General features: G+C 43.5%; 2 long non-coding RNA genes across 2 annotated transcripts in view; both read left to right on the plus strand.

Moving 5' to 3' along the window:
• The window catches only part of LOC137502460 (uncharacterized), a 34896-nt gene extending 33833 nt beyond the window's left edge, over positions 1–1063 (plus strand). The window contains exon 4 of the long non-coding RNA XR_011018811.1: positions 853–1063. This is a non-coding gene — a long non-coding RNA (uncharacterized lncRNA). The remainder of the gene's footprint in view (positions 1–852) is intronic.
• A 22-nt stretch (positions 1064–1085) lies between these two features.
• LOC136882152 (uncharacterized) overlaps positions 1086–21398 on the plus strand; it is a 30950-nt gene continuing 10637 nt past the window's right edge. The window contains exons 1-4 of the long non-coding RNA XR_011018810.1: positions 1086–1102; positions 3943–4209; positions 6610–6876; positions 9628–9893. This is a non-coding gene — a long non-coding RNA (uncharacterized lncRNA). The remainder of the gene's footprint in view (positions 1103–3942; positions 4210–6609; positions 6877–9627; positions 9894–21398) is intronic.

The following is a 21398-nucleotide window of genomic DNA, read 5'->3' on the forward strand; positions in this document are numbered from 1 at the left end:
GGTGTAATCTTTGTCTGCGTCCCCCACCCACAGGGAGTTTTGTGTTTGGTCCACGAGATGTACTTTTTCCCCTCAAGTCTGCCTGCAAGCCGGTTAGGACTCCCTTGTCCACTAGTGGAATATCACCTCTCCCCCTGCTACGCCACTGTAATACGTTCATGGTTACAAAAAACATTTGGGCCGGGAAGATTTGGGAGAAAGGATATGAGTTGCATGACTAAGCAGTATGCTCTGAGGTATCAATGGAGAGTGGCAAGGAATGACATTAGTAGATAAATAATTCTGAGTGGTGTCTTTAAAAGTAGGAAAACAGGGTGAGTTGGCCATGCGGTGAGGCCGCGCGGCTGTGAGCTCGCATCCGGGAGATAGTGGGTTCGATCCGCACTGCCGGCAGCCCTGAAGATGGTTTTCCACGGTTTTCCAATTTCATACCAGGTAAATGCTGGAGCTGTACCTTAATTAAGGCATCGGCCACTTCCGTCCCATTCCTAGGCCTCTCTTTTTGCATCGTTGCCATAAGACCTACCTGCATCGGTGCGACATAAAGCAACTAGAAAACAAAAGGTAGGAAAGATCACAATGTGAAAATAAATTTGAAATTCAAGAGAACTAATTGGGGCAAAATTTGTTTATAGGAAGGGGACTTAGGGTTTGGAATAACTTACTAATGGAGATGTTCAATACATATCCAATTCCTTTGAAGTTATTTAAGAAAAGGCACAGAAAACATCAGACAGGGAATCTGCCAGCCGGGTGACTGCCTTAAATTTAGATCAGTAGTGAGTGATTACATTGCTTGATTACATTCTGAAAGATGTGATAACAGTCCGCTGAATCAATGTCTTATTCTAGGCACCACACCAGAAAGATGGAAGAATGCATCACTCAAAGTGTTATATAAAGGGAAAAGTGACGCCAGTGACCCCAATTCACATTAAGGCATTGCTTTGAAATTTGTGCTCGATCATGATGAAACTCCTTGTGAAATGAATAGAATCAACTGCAGATTCAAAAATTCCTGAAGACCAATTTGTGTTTCAACAGCTAGATCTACCATTCAAGCAGCAAGATCTCTACAGGGCCAAATAAGAGAATCACCGAGGTAAGTTGTTTGCTTTATTTATGGATCAAAAATTTTTTACTTCCTGCACAGTACTATCTAAACGACAGGACATAGGGATACAATCATACATTATTCAGCTACCGTTTTCATAACAGTTATTAATAATGCTTCTAACATCTTTTTGTGGCGGTGGTGATTACTGTTTTAAGAGAAAGCACAACTGGGCAACCATCCTCTCTATAACACTAATCAGAGAGAAAAAATAGAAAGGGTCTGACACTTCAAAAATTGAAGGTATCAGCTAAAGGAAGACAAGGGCCACGAAGGGCGTGAAAATGAAAGACACCCTAGCCCTCGCAAACTGAATAGCGTCGGGGTCGGAAAAATACAAGACCTGACCAAGGGAGGTTGGGTAGGATAGATGAAAGTGAGGAGCCTGGCACAAGTAAGTGGCAGCAATGCCAGGACTCACCTGCGGGCCCTCTGGTCTCCAACCCACGCTCAAAAGTACAGAGCCCCTGGGGTGATGGTGATTATTGTTTTAAGAGGAAGTACAAGTAGGCAACCATCCTCTATATTACACTAATCAGGGTGAAAATTGGAAGGGATCCGACACTTCGAAAAATGATGGTATCAGCCAAAGGAAGGCAAGGCCCACGAAGGGCGTGAAAATGAAAGACTCCCCTGGCCCCCATATGTAATACCATTGGGGCTGGAAAAGAACAAGTATTGACCAAGGGAGTTCAGATAAGATAGATTGAAAGTTAGGAGCCTGGCACAAGAAGTGGAAGCAATGCCAGGCCTCATCTAAGGGCTCCGTGGTCGCCAACCAATGCTCAAAACTACAGAGCCCCTGGGGCTAACATCTTCTTTCCCCTTGAAGGATGCATGTTTAGAGCTTAGGTGTACTAGGATATTTTTAAATACTGCAGTAGTTTCTAAACATTACAGAATTTGGATTATAAAGAAGGAAATACGCATTCCTAGACACACAAACCTGCCAGAATATACTGCAGCTGCTAAGCAATGCAGATGCCGAATGCAGGATTAAGTAAAAGTACTTTCATTCTTAAACCAAAAGCACACCAGAACTAAGCACCAACATTAAGAACAAAGCATTTATAGACCAAGCGACAGCCTTGGTCTAAAATTGCAAAATGTATAGTCGGTTGATCTACTAATGCCTTTTCAGATGATACTTGGACTTCGAACTTGAAACACAATAATGGAGTTAAATCATATGGCACTTAGGTTTTTAAATTTTACTGGATATTTTACTGAAGAAAGTTGGCATTTCTTATTTTTATATTGAAATTTGAAGTCTTAGCCACCATATTGCTGGAAAAGCCTGAAATGTGCAAATTATCGCTTAGTCTACGAATGCTTAACTCCATCCAATTAGACTAAGCGAAGCTTTACCTGACCCTATAATAATTAACAGGGAAATTCCTCAAGGCATTATTATTGGACATTTATGTTCTCTTATACATATAAATAATGTGAGTAAATAAGTGGAATTAGATAGAAGGCCTTTGCGAATGATGTTATTGTGTACAGAGTAAGAAATAAGTTACAAGATTGTGAGCAACTCCAAAATGACCTTGATAATGTTGTGATGGTGATTGGTGGTGATTATTGTTTTAAGAGGAAGTACAACTAGGCAACCATCCTCTATATAACACTAATCAGAGGGAAAAAATGGAAGGGATCCGACACTTCGAAAAATGAAGATATCGGCCAAAGGAAGGCAAGGGCCACGAAGGGCGTGAAAATGAAAGACTCCCTAGCCCTCGCAAACCTAATAGCGTCGGGGTCGGAAAAGAACAAGAGTTGACCAAGAGAGGTCATATAGGATAGATGAAAGTGAGGAGCGGCACAAGTAAGTGGAAGCAATGCCAGGACTCAGCTTAGGGCCTCGTGGTTGCCAACCCACGCTCCAAAGTTCAGAGACCCTGAGGCCCCTTTCAGTCGCCTCTTACGACAGGCAGGGGATACCGTGGGTGTTATTCTACCGCCCCCACCCACAGGGGGATGATAATGTTGTGAGATGGACAGAAGGCAATGGTATGATGATAAATGGGGTTAAAAGTCAGGTTGTGGGTCTCACAAATAGGAAAAGCCCTCTCAATTTTAATTACTGCATTGATGGGATGAATGTTCCTCATGGAAATCGTTGTAAGTACCTAGGTGTTAATGTAAGGAATGATCTTCATTGGGGTAATCACATAAATGGGATTGATATAAAGTGTACAGATTTCTGCACCTGGTTATGAAGATGTTTAAGAGTTGTAGTAAAGATGTAAAGGTATGGGCATATAAGAATCTAGTAAGTCACCAACTAGAGTGTGGTTCCAGTGTATGGGGCCGTCACCAGAATTATTGATTCAAGGACTAGAAAAATCTAAGGAAAAGCAGCTCGATTTGTTCTGGGTGATTTCCAACAAAAGAGTAGTGTAACAAAAATGTTAGGGCTGGGGAGACTTGGGAGAAAGGAGACGAGCTGTGTGACTAAATAGTACGCTACGTGGTGTCAGTGGAGAATGGCGTGGGAGGATATTTGTAGATGAATATTTCTGAGTGGTCCCTTTAAAAGTAGGAAATATCATGATGTGATAATAAAGTTGGTATTCAAGAGGACAAATTGGGGCAATATTTACTTATAGGAAGGGGAGTTAGGGATTGAAATGACTTACTAAGGGAAATGTTCAATAAATTTCCCATTTTTTGAAGTCATTTAAGTAAAGGCTCAGAAAACATCAGATAGGGAATATGCCACCTGGGTGACTGCTGTAAATGTAGATCAATAGTGATTGAATACATTGCTTGATTACATTCTGAAAGATGTTATAACAGTCTGCTGAATCAATGTCTTATTCTAGGCACCATACCATCAAGATTGAAGAATGCATCACTCAAAGTGTTATATAAAGGGAAAGGTGCCTCCAGCAACCCCAATTAATATCAAGGCATAGCTTTGAAATTTGTGCTCTCCAAGGTCCTGATGAAACTCCTTGTGAAATGAATAGATCCAACTGCAGATTCAAAAATTCCTGAAGAGCAATTTGGGTTTCGCACACGCAGAGATACCATTCAAGCAGCAAGATCTCTACAGGGCCAAATAAGAGAATCACTTGGACATCCCCGAGGTAAGTTGTATGCTTTATTTATAGATCTAAAGCTTTTGACTCCATGCACACTACTATCTAAACAACAGGACATGGGGATACACTCATACATTATTCAGTTACCGTTTTCATAACAGTTATGCCTAATGCTTCTAACATCTTTTTCCTCTTGAAGGATGCATGTTTAGAGCTTACTAGGCAATTTGTAAATACTGCAGTAGTTGCTAAGCAATACAGAATTGGGATTATAAAGAAGGAAATACGCAATCTTAGACGCACAAACCCTCCAGAATATACTGCAGCTGCTAAACAATGCAGATGTCCAATGCATTATTAAGCCTGAGAGAACTAAGCATCAACATTATGAACCAAATCATTTATAGATCATATGACAGCCTTGGTCTCCAAATGAGATGATACTTGGTCTTCAAATGCGAAACACAGTAATGGACTTAAATCGTATGGCGCTTAGGGTTTTTTATTTTACTGGAAATTTTAGTGATGAAAGTTGGCATTCCTTATTTTTATATTGAAATTTGGCTGAGGCTTGTTGTTTTAAGGGGCCTAACATCGAAGGTCATTGGCCCCTTGAAATTTGGATTCCTGGCTGCACGAATACAGGAAAATTCTGAAAGGAGCATATTGTCACTTAGTCTACGAATGCATAACTACATAGAATTAGACTAAACAAGGCTTTATCTGACCCTATAATAATTAAGAAGGGAATTCCTCAAGGCATTATTATTGGACATTTATGTTTCCTTATACATATAAATGATTTGAGTAAAGAAGTGGAATCAGAGAGAAGGCTTTTGCGAATGATGTCATATTGTATAGAGTAAGAATTATGTCACATGAGCAAATGCAAAATGACCTCGATAATGTTGTGAGATGGACAAAGTGGTGGTGGTGGTGATTATTGTTTTAAGAGGAAGTACAACTAGGCAACCATCCTCTATATAACACTAATCAGAGGGAAAAATGGAAGGGGTCCGACACTTCGAAAAATGAAGATGTCGGCCAAAGGAAGACAAGGGCCACGAAGGGCGTGAAAATGAAAGACTCCCTAGCCCTCGAAAACCTTATAGCGTCGGGGTCGGAAAAGAACAAGAGTTGACCAAGGGAGGTCGGATAGGATAGATGAAAGCGAGGAGCCTGGCATAAGTAAGTGGAAGCAATGCCAGCACTCAGCTAAGGGCCCCGTGGTCGCCAACCCACGCTCCAAAGTTCAGAGCCCCTGAGGCCCCTTTTTAATCGCCTCTTACGACAGGCAGGGGATACCGTGGGTGTTATTCTACCGCCCCCACCCACAGGGGGAGATGGACAAAGGGCAATGCCTTGACCATAAACAGGGCTAAAAGTCAAGTTGTGAGTTTCACAAATAGGAAAAGCCCTCTCAGTTTTAATTACAGCATTGATGGGGTGAAGGTTCCTTATGGGAATCATTTTAAGTTCCTAGGTGTAAATGAAAGGTAATGAAAGGAAAGATGCTTTATTGGGGTTATTACATAAATGGGATTGTAAATAAAGGATACAGATTTTGGTACCTGGTTATGAAGGTGTTGAAGGGTTGTAGTAAAGATGTAAAGGAAAGGGCATATAAATTTCTAGTACTTAAGAACCCAACTACAGTATGGTTCCAGTGTATGGGACCCTCACCAGGATTACTTGTTTCAAGAACTGGAAAAAATTTAAAGAAAAGCAGCTCAATTTATTCTGGTGATTTACAACAAAAGAGTAATTTAGTGTTACAAAAAAGTTTGGGCTGGTGGTGGTGGTGGTGATTATTGCTTTAAGAGGAAGTACAACTAGGCAACCATCCTCTATATAACACTAATAAGAGGAAAAATGGAAGGGATCCGACACTTCGAAAAATGAAGATATCGGTCAAAGAAAGACAAGGGCCACGAAGGGCGTGAAAATGAAAGACTCCCTAGCCCTCGCAAACCTAATAGCGTTGGGGTCGGAAAAGAACAAGAGTTGACCAAGATAGGTCGGATAGGATAGATGAAAGTGAGGAGACTGGCACAAGTAAGTGGAAGCAATGCCAGCACTCAGCTGAGGGCCCCGTGGTCGCCAACCCACGCTCCAAAGTTCAGAGCCCCTGAGGCCCCTTTTAGTCGCCTCTTACGACAGGCAGGGGATACCGTGGGTGTTATTCTACCACCCCCACCCACAGGGGGAGGACAAATAAGGACAAAATTTGTTAATAGGAAGGGATTGGAATAACTTACTCAGGCAGATGTTCAATAAATTTTCAATTTCTTTGAAGTAATTTAAGAAAAGTCTCAGGAAACATCAGATAGGGAATCTGCCACCTGGGTGACTGGCCTAAGTGTAGATCAGTAATGATTGATTACATTGCTTGATATCATTCTGAAATATGTGATAACAGTCCATTGAATGAATGTCTTATTCTAGGCACCACACCAGGAAGATGGAAGAATGCATCACTCATAGTGTTATGTAAAGCGAAAGGTGACTCCAGTGATGCCAATTCATATCAAGGCATAGCTTTGAAATTTGTGCTCTTCAAGATCCTGATGAAACTCCATGTGAAATGAATAGATTCAGCTGCAGATTGAAAAATTCCTGAAGAGAAATTTTGGTTTCGCACAGCCAGATCTACCATACATGCAGCAAGATCTCTACATGGCCAAATAAGAGAATCACTTAGACATCCTTGAGGTAAGTTGTTCATGTTTATTTGTAGATCTAAAGCTTTTGACTTAATGCACACTACTATCTAAATGACAAGGTATAGGGATACAATCACACATTATTCAGTTTCCGTTTTAATAACAGTTATGCGAATGCTAACATCTTCTTTCCTCTTGACGGATGCATTGTTTAGAGCTTACTAGGAGATTTTTAAATACTGCAGTAGTTGCTAAACAATAAAGAAGTGGGATTATAAAGATGGAAATACACATTCTTAGACACACAAACCCGTCAGAATACACTGCAGCTGCTAAACAATGCAGATGCCAGATGCAGTATTAAGTAAAAGAACCTTCATTCTTAAACCAAAAGCCTGCCAGAGCTATGCATCAACATTAAGAACCAAAGCATTTATAGACCATAGGACAGCCTTGGTCTACGATTGCAAAATGTTTAGTCGGTTGGTGTTTATTGCCTTTTAAGATGATACTTGGTCTTCAAATGTGAAACAGAGTAATGGACTTAAATCGTGTGGCGCTTAGGGTTTTTAATTTTACTGGAAATTTTACTGATGAAATTCGGCATTTTTTATTTTTATATTGAAATTTGGATCCTTGGCCACCAGAATACAGGAAATTTCTGAAAGGAAAATATTGTCCCTTAGTCTACGAATGCATAACTATGTCCAATTAGACTAGGCAAAGCTTTAAGTGATCCTGTAATAATCAAGAAGGGAATTCCTCAAGGTATTATTATTGGATATTTATGTTTCCTCATACATACTGTATAAATTATGTGAGTAAAGAAGTGGAATCAGAGATAATGCTTTTAGTGAATGCTGATATTTTGTATAGAGTAAGAAATATGTTACAAGCTTGTGAGCAACTCCAAAATGACCTTGAAAATGTTGTGAGGTTGTGGTGGTGGTGATTATTGTTTTAAGAGGAAGTACAACTGGGCAACCATCCTCTATATAACACTAATCAGAGGGAAAAATGGAAGGGATCTGATACTTCGAAAAATGAAGATATCGGTCAAAGAAAGACAAGGGCCACGAAGGGCGTGAATATGAAAGACTCCCTAGCCCTCGCAAACCTAATAGCGTTGGGGTCGGAAAAGAACAAGAGTTGACCAAGAGAGGTCGGATAGGATGGTGGTGGTGGTGGTGGTGATTATTGTTTTAAGAGGAAGTACAACTAGGCAACCATCCTCTATATAGCACTAATCAGAGGGAAAAAAGGAAGGGATCCGACACTTCGAAAAATGAAGATATCAGTCAAAGGAAGACGAGGGCCACGAAGGGCGTGAAAATGAAAGACTCCCTAGCCCTCGCAAACCTAATAGCGTCGGGGTCTGAAAAGAACAAGAGTTGACCAAGGGAAGTCGGATAGGATAGATAAAAGTGAGGAGCCTAGCACAAGTAAATGGAAGCAATGCCAGAACTCAGCTAAGTTCCCCGTGGTCGCCAACCCACGCTCCAAGGTTCAGAGCCCCTGGGTCCGAAAGAGAGGAGCCTGGCACAAGTAAGTGGAAGCAATGCCAGGACTCAGCTAAGGGCCCCGTGGACGCCAACCCACACTCCAAAGTTCAGAGCCCCTGGGGCCCCTTTTAGTCGCCTCTTACGACAGGCAGGGGATACCGTGGGTGTTATTCTACCACTCCCACCCACAGGGAGATGGACAAAAGGCAATGGTATGATCACAAACGGGATTAAAAGTCAGGTTGTGATTTTCACAAATAGGAAGAGTGGTGGTGATTATTGTTTTAAGAGGAAGTACAACTAGGCAACCATCCTCTATATAACACTAATCAGAGGGAATAAATGTAAGGGATCCGACACTTCGAAAAATGAAGCTATCGGCCAAAGGAAGACAAGGGCCACGAAGGGCGTGAAAATGAAAGACTCCCTAGCCCTCGCAAACCTAATAGCGTCGGGGTTGGAAAAGAACAAGAGTTGACCAAGTGAGGTCGGATAGGATAGATGAAAGTGAGGAGCCTGGCACAAGTAAGTGGAAGCAATGCCAGGACTCAGCTGAGGGCCCCATGGTTGCCAACCCACTCTCCAAAGTTCAGAGCCCCTGAGGCCGATAATGTAAGGAAATATCTTAAGAGGAATCACATAAATGGGATTGTAAATAAAGGGTACAGGTTTCTGCACCTGGTTATTAAGGTGTTTAAGAATTGTAGTAAAAATTTAAAGGAAATGGCATTTAAGTCTCTAGTAGGACCCCAACCAGAGTATGGATCTAATGTATAGGACCCTCACCAGGATTACTTGATTCAAGTACTGGAGAAAGTCTAAAGAAAAACAGCTCACTTTGTTCAGGGTGATTTCCAACAAAAGAGTAGTGTTACAAAAGATTTTCGGCTGGGAAGACTTGGGAGAAAGGAGACGAGCTGCGTGACGTAGCAGTATGCTCTGAGCTGTCAGTGGAGAGATGGCCTGGAATTATATTAGTAGATGAATAATTCTGAGTGGTGTCGTTAAAAGTAATAAAGATCACATTGTGAAAATAAAGTTGGAATTCTAGAGAACAAATTGGGGCAAAATTTGTTTATAGGAAGGGGTCTTAGGAATTGGAATAACTTACTAAGGGAGATGTTCAATAAATTTCCAATTTCTTTGAAGTTATTTAAGAAAAGGCTCAGAAAACATCAGATAGGGAATCTGCCACCTGGGCAACTGCCCTAGATGTAGATCAGTAATGATGGATTACATTGCTTGATTACATTCTGAAAGATGTGATAACAGTCTGCTGAATCAATGTCTTATTCTAGGCATCATACCAGAAAGATGGAAGGATGCATCACTCAATGTGTTATATAAAGGGAAAGGTGACTCCAGCGACCCCAATTCATATCAAGGCATAGCTTTGAATTTTGTGCTGTTCAAGATCTTGATGAAACTCCTTGTGAATTGAATAGATTCACCTGCAGATTCAAAAATTCCTGAAGAGCAATTTGGGTTTTGCACAGGCAGATCTGCCATTCAAGCAGCAAGATAACTACATGGCCAAATAAGAGAATCATTTAGACATCCCAAGGTAAGTTTTTTGCTTTATTTATAGATCTAAAGCTTTTGACTTCATGCACACGACTATCTAAATGACAGGACATAGGGATACAATCATACATCATTCAGTTACCATTTTCATAACATGCTTCTAACATCTTCTTTCCTCTTTAAGGATGCAAGTCTAGAGCTTACTAGGAGGTTCGTAAATAATTCAGTTGTTGCTAAGCAATACAGAAGTGGGATTATAAAGAAGGAAATACGCATTCTTAGACACACAAACCCACCAGAATATATTGCAGCTGCTAAAGAATGCAAATGCCGAAAGCAGTAATAAGTAAAAGAACCTTCATTCTTAAACCAAAAGCCTGCCATAACTAAGCATCAACATTAAGAACTAAAGCATTTATAGACCAATATGACAGCCTTGGTCTACAATTGCAAAATGTTTAGTCGGTTGGTCTACTATTGCCTTTTAAGATGATACTTGTTCTTCAAATGTGAAAGACAGTAATAGACTTAAATCGTGTGGCGCTTAGTTTTCTTTATTTTACTGGAAATTTTACAGAAGATTTCTTATTTTTATATTGAAGTTTGAAGTCTCGGCAACCAGAACGCAGGAAAAGCCTGAAATGAGGATATTGTCACTTAGTCTACGAATGCATTACTATGTCGAATTAGGCCAGGCAAATTTACCCTGACCCTCTTTTTGCGGAAGATGTTATTTTGTATAGATTAAGAAATAAGTTACAAGATTGTGAGCAAATGCAAAATGGCCTCGATAATGTTGTGAAGTGGACGGAAGGCAATGGCATGACGATAAACGGGGTTAAGAGTCAGATTGTGAGATTCTCAAATAGGGAAAATCCTCTCAGTTTTAAATAATACCATAGGTTGAAGGTTCCTTATGGGAATTGGTGGTGGTGGTGATTATTGTTTTAAGAAGAAGTACAACTAGGCCACGTCCTCTATATTACAGCAATCAGAGAGGAATGATGGAAGGGATCCGACATTTAAAAAATGAATGTGGCCTCGGGAACCTAATACCACATGGTCGGAAAAGAACAAGAGTTGCCTAAGGGAGGTTGGATAGGATAGATGAAAGTGAGGAGCCTGGCACAAGTAAGTGTAAGCAATGCCACGACTCAGCTAAGGGCCCCGTGGTTGCCAACCCACAATCCTAATTTCAGAGCCCCTGCGGCCCCCTTTAGTCATCTTTTACGACAGGCGGGGGATACCGAGGGTGTTATTCTACCACCCCCACTCACAGAGGAGAGAATGTATAGAGGTTCCAGCTTTTCAATACACTGTTATTAAGTTGTACCAACATTAAGTTAGAACATGTTGACTTTGGTACAGGTTTTGACACATTTAAACTTTCATCATCAGCTGATTAAGAGAACAGGGCAAAAGGACTAAATCATAAACAAGTTTAAATACACATAACAAATATAAGACGTTATTCACAGTCAAGAGGGTATACGTAGAAATATCAGCACCCTTTATGAAGAAATAAATTCAGTTGAAGTTCATTTTAACGTGACAGTCTTGTATATTCCTGCTGTGCTGTATTCATGTAAAAAGACGTTGAATTGATGGTAAATAATGAGTTAAAAATCTTGATCCAACATAAGATCTTGAGGAATGATTCGTTAAAAGATAGATCTTGAGAGATGCAGCTTCTGTACAGTGGTGGTGGTGGTGAATTTTTTGTTTCAAGATGGTGGTGGTGGTGGTGATTATTGTTTTAAGAGGAAGTACAACTAGGCAACCATCCTCTATGTAACTCTAATCAGGGAGAAAAAATGGAAGGGTTCCGACACTTTGAAAAATGAAGATATTGGCCAAAGGAAGACGAGGGCCACGAAGGGCGTGAAAACGAAAGACTCCCTACCTCTCGCAAATCTAATAGCGTCAGGGTCAGAAAAGAACAAGTGTTGACCAAGAGAGGTCGGATAGGATAGATGAAAGTGAGGAGCCTGGCACAAGTAAGTGGAAGCAATGCCAGGACTCAACTGAGGGCCCCGTGGTCGCCAACCCACGCTCCATAGTTCAGAGCCCCTGAGGCCTTTGTTTTAAGAGGAAGTACAACAAGGTAATCATCCTCTCTAAACATATTAGTGGAAAATAAATTTAAAATAAACGCAAAATTATCTATCTGACAAAGGAATTTGTAAACACAGTACAAAATAAAACAAAAATTAACTTATTTATCCTGAAATATTACTAACAAATCAAAAGATGGTGGTGGTGGTGATTATTGTTTTAAGAGGAAGTACAACTGGGCAACCATCCTCTATATAACACTAATCAGAGGGAAAATATGGAAGGGGTCCGACACTTCGAAAAATGAAGATATCGGCCAAAGGAAGACAAGGGCCACGAAGGGCATGAAAATGAAAGACTCCCTAGCCCTCGCAAACCTAATAGCGTCGGGGTCGGAAAAGAACAAGTGTTGACCAAGGGAGGTCGGATAGGATAGATGAAAGTGAGGAGCCTAGCACAAGTAAGTGGAAGCAATGCCAGGACTCAGCTGTGGGCCCCGTGGTTGCCAATCCACGCTCCAAAGTTCAGAGCCCTTGGAGCCCCTTTTAGTCGCCTCTTACGACAGGCAGGGGATACCGTCGGTGTTATTCTACCGCCCCCACCCACAGGGGGCAAATCAAAAGGGAACAGCATTCCCTGAGTAACAGTACACTTCCAATTTATATACCCTTGATTAGTCCAGTGTCAAACATTAAGCGGATGACGAGATCAGCAGTAGTTGCGTCATCGGCTAGTATGCGTTCAAGTGTTTCCTGCAAGCCGAGGATCCGTTTCAGACCTGAGAGATCAGTCCACTCTGAAAGGATGTGGGCCACAGTGAAGTCAGCACCACAAGAACACACTGGGGGGGGGTCTTCCCTCTTTAGGAGATAAGAGTGCGTGGATCGTAAATTACCTATCCTTAGCCTACAAAATACCATGGCCTCTCTGGTGGTGGTGATTATTGTTTTAAGAGGAAGTACAACTAGGCAACCATCCTCTATTTAACACTAATCAGAGAGAAGAAATGGAAGGGGTCCGACACTTCGAAAAATGAAGATATCGGCCAAAGTAAGACAAGGGCCACGAAGGGCGTGAAAATGAAAGACTTCCTAGCCCTCGCAAACCTAATAGCGTCGGGGTCGGAAAAGAACAAGAGTTAGCCAAGAGAGGTCGGATAGGACAGATGAAAGCGAGGAGCCTGGCACAAGTAAGTGGAAGCAATGCCATGACTCAGCTAAGGCTCTCGTGGTCGCCATCCCACGCTCCAAAGTTCAGAGCCCCTGAGGCCCCTTTTAGTCGCCTCTTACGACAGGCAGGGGATACCGTGGGTGTTATTCTACCGCCCCCACCCACAGGGGGACATGGCCTCTCTCCGTGAAGGTCGGAAAGAGCACTGCCATATGGTAGTTGTCTTCTTAATAACTCTAAGCTTGCTGGGAGTTCGCATAGCTAGCCACTCCAATTCCCAGGACGCCATTATGGTTCAACATAGCTGAGAACAAATATCTTTAACAGGTACATTGACAGGTCGTGGAGTTAAAAGTACCGCTTCCTTTGCAGCTTCATCTGCAAGTTCATTTCCCGCAATCCCAACGTGGCTTGGAACCATGCGAAAGTGATTCTGGTGCCAGCATCACTTAACCTGGCTAGAAGGTCATGAATCTGCTGCACCAGTGGGTGTTGCCAGAAACAGGCTTCAGTAGACTGCAGAGAGCTTAATGTGTCGGTACACATAAGTAAGTGGCTTCCCTCATCACGCAGTGCAAACTGCAGAGCCTGTAAGGTGGCGTAAAGCTCTGCAGTATACAACCTACATATACTATGAAGCGAGATCTTCGTGCTCATATCATCGGTAATGAAAGAGCAGCCAACATTATCTCTGATTTTAGATCCATCCGTGAAGATATGCTTCGCAACCAGATATTGGTGTACGAAGTCTTGGAAATACCTCCAAAATACGGATGATTCCGTGTTCACCTTGGGTCCACGGAGTAGATCTACACGTATATCCGGTCACAGAACTAATCACCGAGGTACCTTGCTGAAAGTTTGTTCAAGACAACCACCGATATTGATATTCATATCACGACACAAGATATCAGCCAAAGAAAGACAAGGGCCACGAAGGGTGTGAAGATGAAAGACTCCCTAGCCCTTGCAAACCTAATAGCATCAGGGTCTGGTGGTACTGGGTACTTAAGATGCATTGATAAACAGGATGTAGCAGCATTTCATGAATTTTGGCAGTGTACGTTAGCAGTAAATTCTGCCTACTTATCCGTAAAGGTGGAACTCCCAGTTCAGCGAGTAGGCTGGGAATGGGGCTAGTACGGAAAGCTCCCGTTTTCAGCCTAACTCCGCTATGGTGAATACTGTCTAAATGGCTCAGGTTGTGGTGGTGATTATTGTTTTAAGAGGAAGTACAACTAGGCAACCATCCTCTATATAACACTAATCAGAGGGAAAAATGGAAGGGATCCGGTACTTCGAAAAATGAAGATATCGGCCAAAGGAAGACAAGGGCCACGAAGGGCTTGAAAATGAAAGACTCCCTAGCCCTCGCAAACCTAATAGCGTCGGGGTCGGAAAAGAACAAGAGTTGACCAAGAGAGGTCGGATAGGATAGACGAAAGTGAGGAGCCTAGCACAAGTAAGTGGAAGCAATGCCAGGACTCAGCTAAGGGCCCCGTGGTCGCCAACCCACGCTCCAAAGTACAGAGCCTCTGGGGCCTCTTTTAGTCGCCTCTTACGACAGGCAGGGGGTACCGTGGGTGTTATTCTACTGCCCCAACCCACAAGGGGATCTAAAAGGCTCAGCATAGATTTTGATGCTAAGCCATAGGCCGCACCTCCACAGTCATTTCGGGAGAGGATCGTTGCAGCGTAAAATTGTAGCAGTACTGCACGGTCAGCCCCTCACGAAGTGCCGCTGAGAAACTTAAACATGTTAAGTCTCTTCATTTCGGCAACTTTCAACTGACGGATGTGGGGATACCACGTTAGTCTCTTATCAAATGGTGGTGGTGGTTATTGTTTTAAGAGGAAGTAGAACTAGGCAACCATTCTCTATTAACATTAATCAGACGGAAAAATGGAAGGGATCTGACGTTTCGAAAAATGAAGATATCGGCCAAAGAAAGACAAGGGCCACGAAGGGTGTGAAGATAAAAGACTCCCTAGCCCTCGCAAACCTAATAGCGTCAGGGTCAGAAAAGAACAAGAGTTGACCAAGGGAGGTCAAATAGGATAGATGAAAGTGAGGAGAATGGCACAATTAAGTGGAAGCAATATTAGGACTCAGGTAAGGGCCCCGTTGTTGCCTACCCACGCTCCAAAGTTCAGAGCCCCTGGGGCCCCTTTTAGTCACCTCTTACAACAGGCAGGGGATACCGTGGGTGTTATTCTACCACTCCCACCCACAGAGGGAGGTCGGTTACACCCCGACGTGCTAGGTACCGGATCATTGTATCATTGGAAGACTTAACCAAATCCCTGTGGAATATAACTCCCTTGCAGGAGTTAAGGGTTTGGTGCTTCTCGATTTTCCCCACTACCTTTCCGAATAACTTGGCTTTAAGTAGCCGTCTGGACTGTTCAGCCGTAGATGCCTTGGTAAGCACTGATCCATCGCGGAACATGCGCATCTGGTCGACATCTCCAGCAACAATTTCTTTGATGGTATTGCCGATCATGATACCACGTTAGTCTCTTATCAAAATGGAGACCCAAGAATCTATAGGCTTCTATCACTTGTATGACACTGTTTCGCAAGCGGAGTGGCAAATATGCCATGGATGGCGATTGCGAATAGTGTGACACTCAGTACAGATCCCTGAGGTACTCCATTTTTCCCAGTGGTGTAGAGTGGAGAGAATTCCATATCGACAGGTAGTATCGTAAGCTTTATCCAAGTCAAAAGACACAGCGACTAGGTGTTCCTTCCGAAGAAAGGCCTCCTGAATGGCGCTCTCCAGTCTGACTAGATGATCAGTGGCAGACCGATGAGAGCAAAAACCACACTGGTATTTAGACAAGTGACCCTCCTTTTCCAAGGTCCACACAAGACGCCGGTTAAGGTTGTGGTGGTGGTGATTATTGTTTTAAGAGGAAGTACAACTAGGCAACCATCCTCTATATAACACTAATCAGACAGAAAATATGGAAGGGGTCCAACACTTCGAAAAATGAAGATATCGGCCAAAGAAAGACAAGGGCCACGAAGGGTGTGAAAATGAAAGACTCCCTAGCCCTCACAAACCTAATAGCGTCGGGGTCGGAAAAGAACAAGAGTTGACCAAGAGAGGTCGGGTAGGATAGATGAAAGTGAGGAGCCTGGCAGAAGTAAGTGGAAGCAATGCCAGGACTCAGCTGAGGGCCCCTTGGTCGCCAACCCACGCTCCAAAGTTCAGAGCCCCTTGGGTCCCTTTTAGTCCCTCTTACGACAGGCAGGGGATACCGTGGGTGTTATTCTACCACCTCCACCCACAGGGGGGAACGCCGGTTAACCATCCTTTCAAATAGCTTACAGAGGCCATTTGTAAGGCATATTGACCTATAACTATCCAAACATTTTGGATCTTTACCTGGCTTGGGAAATGATATCACAATTCCCTCACGCCATTGAGATGGAAACACTCCCTCACTCCATATTCTGTTGAATAGGGTGAGAATATCCTTGAGACATCTGTCACTCAAATGCTAAGCATTTGATTATGGATTTTGTCTGGTCCAGGAGCCGTATCTCTGCATAGCGCGAGTGCACTCCGCAACTCCCACTCCGTGAATGGCACGTTGAAGGGATGCGAAGCACTAGAGGTAAAAGAGGGATGGTTTGGCTTTGCGTCGCGCTTAATTGGAAGAAATGCAGGGTCGTATCTCCTAGAGCTGGACGCATCTGCGAAATGTTTCACGATGTGGTCGGCAATGACTGAAGGAATCGTAACTATATCTCCATTAATGGAGATTCCAGGTGGTGGTGGTGATTATTGTTTGAAGAGGAAGTACAACTGGGCAACCATCCTCTATATAACACTAATCAGAGAGAAAAATGGAAGGGGTCCAACACTTCAAAAAATGAAGGTATCGGCCCAAGGCAGACAAGGGCTACAAAGGGCGTGAAAATGAAAGACTCCCTAGCCCTCGCAAACCTAATAGCATTGGGGTCGGAAAAGAACAAGAGTTGACCAATGGAAGTCGGATAGGATAGATAAAAGTGAGGAGCCTGGCACAAGTAAGTGGAAGCAATGCCAGGACTCAGCTATGGGCCCCGTGGTCGCCTATCCACGCTACAAAGTTCAGAGCCCTGGGGCCCCTTTTAGTCACTTCTTACGACAGGCAGGGAATACCGTGGGTGTTATTCTACCGCCCCCACCCACAGGGGGTAAATGGAGATTCCAGATACTGAGGGCACATTCTGTACTCCAACAATACAGCAGAGTTTTGTCCACACTTGTGATGACGGAGTATATGCCGTGATGGATGACACATACTTTTCCTCCTGAATGGCGCTCTCACGTCTGTCCAGGTGATCAGTGGCAGACCGATGAGGGTGAACCCCACACTGGTAGTTAGACAAGAGACCTTCCTTTTCCATGGCCCACACTGGATGCCGGTTAAGCATCCTTTCAAATAGCTTGCAAAGGCCATTTGTAAGGAATATTGGCCTATAACTATCCAGGAGTTTGGGATCTTTACCTGGCTTGGGAATTGGTATCACAATTCTCTCATGCCATTGAGATGGAAACACACACCACACTCCATATTCTGTTGAATAGGGTGAGGAAATCCTTGAGACATTTGTCACTCAAATGCTTAAGCATTTGATTATGGATTTTGACCGGACCAGGTGCCGCAACTTTGCATAGCGTGAGTGCACTCCGCAAGTCCCACTCCATGAAGGGAATGGGAAGCACTAGATGCAAAAGAGAGATGGTGTGCCTCAGCTTCGTGCTTAATATGTAGAAATGCAGTGTCGTATCTTCCAGAACTGGACATATCTGCAAAATATGAAGCGATGTGTTTGGCAATGACTAATGGAATCATAACAATATCTCCATCGGTGGAGACAACAGGGACTGAGGGCACATTCTGTAAACCGACAATACGGTGGAGTATTGTCCGCACTTGTGATGTGGTGGTGGTGGTGATTATTGTTTTAAGAGGAAGTACAACTGGGCAGCCATCCTCTATATAACACTAATCAGAGAGAAAAAATGGAAGGGATCCGACACTTCGAAAAATGAAAATATCGGTCAAAGAAAGACAAGGGCCACAAAGGGCGTGAAAATGAAAGGCTCCCTAGCCCTCGCAAAACTCATAGTGTCGGGGTCGGAAGAGAACAAGCGTTGACCAAGAGAGGTCGGATAGGATAGATGATAGTGAGGTGCCTGGCAGAAGTAAGTGGAAGCAATGCCAGGACTCAGCTGAGGTGGTGGTGGTGGTGATTATTGTTTTAAGAGGAAGTACAACTGGGCAACCATCCTCTATATAACACTAATCAGAGAGAAACAATGGAAGGGGTCCGACACTTCAAAAAATGAAGGTATCGGCCAAAGGAAGACAAGGGCCATGAACGGCGTGAAAATGAAAGAATCCCTAGCCCTTGCAAACCTAATAGTGTCAGGTTCGGAAAAGAACAAGAGTTGACCAAGAGAGGTCGGATAGGATAGATAAAAGTGAGGAGCCTGGCACAAGTAAGTGGAAGCAATGCCAGGACTCAGCTGAGGGCCCCGTGGTCGCCAACCCACGCTCCAAAGTTCAGAGCCCCTGAGGCCCCTTTTAGTCGCCTCTTACGACAGGCAGGGGATACCGTGGGTTTTATTCTACCACCCCCACCCACAGGGGGGCGCTCTTGTGATGATGGATATGTGCCATGATGGATGAGACATACATTTCCAATGTAGCTTTCTTACTTTCTCGAATAAAATAATTTGGCCTTTGCATTCTGACGATAGTGCTTAAAAGCTCGTCGGCAATCATATATGGCTGCTGCAATGTCATACGTCCACCATGGGACCTGTTTCTGGCGACGAATACTGGACGAGGGTGGAATTGTTTCCTCTGCAGCAGTCAAAATTCCAGTAGTAATGGAAGAAACCTGGTCGTCAACAGACTCCAGCATATCTTCGACCATCACTGTGCGTTTCGAAAATTCTGGCCAATTTTCCCGCCGTAGTAACCAGCACTTGAGGATTTCAGATTGTCTTTGATTCAAGACAGATAGAATTATCGGGAAGTGGTCACTATCACTGAGGACATTGTGTACTTGCCACCCTAGCAGGGGAAGTAGCGCACGACTGCACAAAGTGACATCCAGGTGTGAGAGGTGGTGGTGGTGGTGATTATTGTTTTAAGAGGAAGTACAACTAGGCAACCATCCTCTATATAAAACTAATCAGAGGAAAAAGTGGAAGGGATCCGACCCTTCGAAAAATGAAGATATCGGTCAAAGAAAGGCAAGGGCCACGAAGGGCGTGAAAATGAAAGACTCCCTAGCCCTCGCAAACCTAATAGCGTCGGGGTTGGAAAAGAACAAGAGTTGACCAAGGGAGGTCGGATAGGATAGATGAAAGTGAGGAGCCTGGCACAAGTAAGAGGAAGCAATGCCAGGACTCAGCTAAGGGCCCCGTGGTTGCCAACCCACGCTCCAGGTGTGAGAATGTGCCATGCGCGCTACTGAAATGTGTCAGTTCCCCTGTATTAAGCACCCATAGATCAAACAAGTTGATCATTCGCACGAGCATCCTCCCCCTAGCATAGGAAGACAGAGAACCCCATAGTATGTTACGGGCGTTCACATCTCCCAGCATCAGGAAAGGAGGAGGCAACTGAGCGATCAAATCTTGTACTGCAGGCATTTCCAGATCGTAGTCTGGTGGAAAGTACATGTTGCACACCGTTGTCATTACTAAACGGAGTGCAAACTGCGACTCCATCCAGCTGAGTACAGAGCGGTATTTCTTCGCTAAAGCTGTCGGAGTGAACTAGGGTACTAATGCCCCCAGTTGCCAAGCCATCCACAGCTACACTCTCTTTGGAATAAAGGCGATATCCTCTCATAATCGTGTTGTGTGCAGTTCTCAAACGAGATTCCTATAGGTAAACTATGGAGGGCGCATATACGGATGTCAACTGACGAAGCTCAGCTATGCAACAGTGATAACTACTGCAGTTCCACTGCAATAGTGCCATTGTGTGGATAGGCAAAGCTCTGAATTAAGGACCATTTTTTACCCTTCATTCGGTCCATTACCTGCAAGTTCCGCCGTCTTTGTTGGTGTCTTTCTTTCTATCATCACCATCCACGACAATGAGTGGTTCGGTCTCCATTGTCAACTCAGAAGAAGGAGACTCAGTGACTGGGCACTCCGTGGATGATTATCTCATTGATCAGGAACAATAGGCCTTCTTCCTGGGAGAACTAGGTTCTCCAGAAGGTGATCGAACAAAAGGGCACCGGGGCCACTCGCTCTTGCCCACCATTTCTGTATTTTTTGGAGGAGAGCCGGCTGATTGATTGCAGTATTTCTAAGGGGATCCTGTGACCTCTGATTGATTTGGAGAAGGCTTCTCCAATTTCTTAAGGGAGCTCTGTGGCTTCACCTCCTCCTTTGTAATCTGGGCATTGGAAGGATGGCTGGACTTTCCAGCCCTATTTAAGAACCCTTTCCCCCCACCCTGTTGGAGGAGGACTTTCCAGCCAAATGTTCCTGGGAGGACCCTTCTCAGGCAACGTTGCAATAAGGCACTTTTTTATCCTTGTGCTGTAAAAACTCCACTTTCTGTAGGGATTATCTTCTGTTGCTGGCTTTGAATTATTGATGCATTTTCTGTACTGGTGTTCTGTACGAAGCACGGTGGGCTGATCAGCACATTTGCGACCTTTACTGCGAAGGAGAAGGAGAACTCTGGAACAGTGGTGGTGGTGATTATAGTTTTCAGAGGAAGTACAATGGGGCAACCATCCTCTATATAACGCTAATCAGAGAGAAAAAATGGAAGGGGTCCGACACTTTGAAAAATGAAGGTATCAGCCAAAGGAAGACAAGGGTGTGAAAATGAAAGACGCCCTTGGCCTCCATACATAATACTGTTAGGTCAGACAAAACAGGAGTCGACCTAGAGAGGTCGGATATGATAGATGAAAGAGAGGAGCCTGGCACAATTGAGTGGAATCGATGCCAGGACTCTTTTCTTTTCCTCATTTACCACTTTCTTTTTACATTTACTTTTAATTTCCAGGTAATTAACCTTAATTCCTTCTTTCCTATCTCTATTCCTTTCTTGCTATGCTTTCGTCATTTGTTTAACAACTTCCTTCAACTTTCCATTCCACCAAGATGTCTCCTTTTCCTTCACTCTCTCTGAAGTTCTGCCACAAATCTTCTCTGCAGAGCTTAAAAATATGTTTTAAATTTGGTCCACTCTTCTTGTGCACTTTCTATTTCTGATGTAGAGAAATGCTGTTTTAATTCCCTTTGAATTCTGAGTTACTTTATCTTATAATTTC

Source organism: Anabrus simplex, chromosome 1 (assembly GCF_040414725.1).
Source record: "Anabrus simplex isolate iqAnaSimp1 chromosome 1, ASM4041472v1, whole genome shotgun sequence".
NCBI classification, from domain to species: Eukaryota; Metazoa; Arthropoda; class Insecta; order Orthoptera; family Tettigoniidae; genus Anabrus; species Anabrus simplex.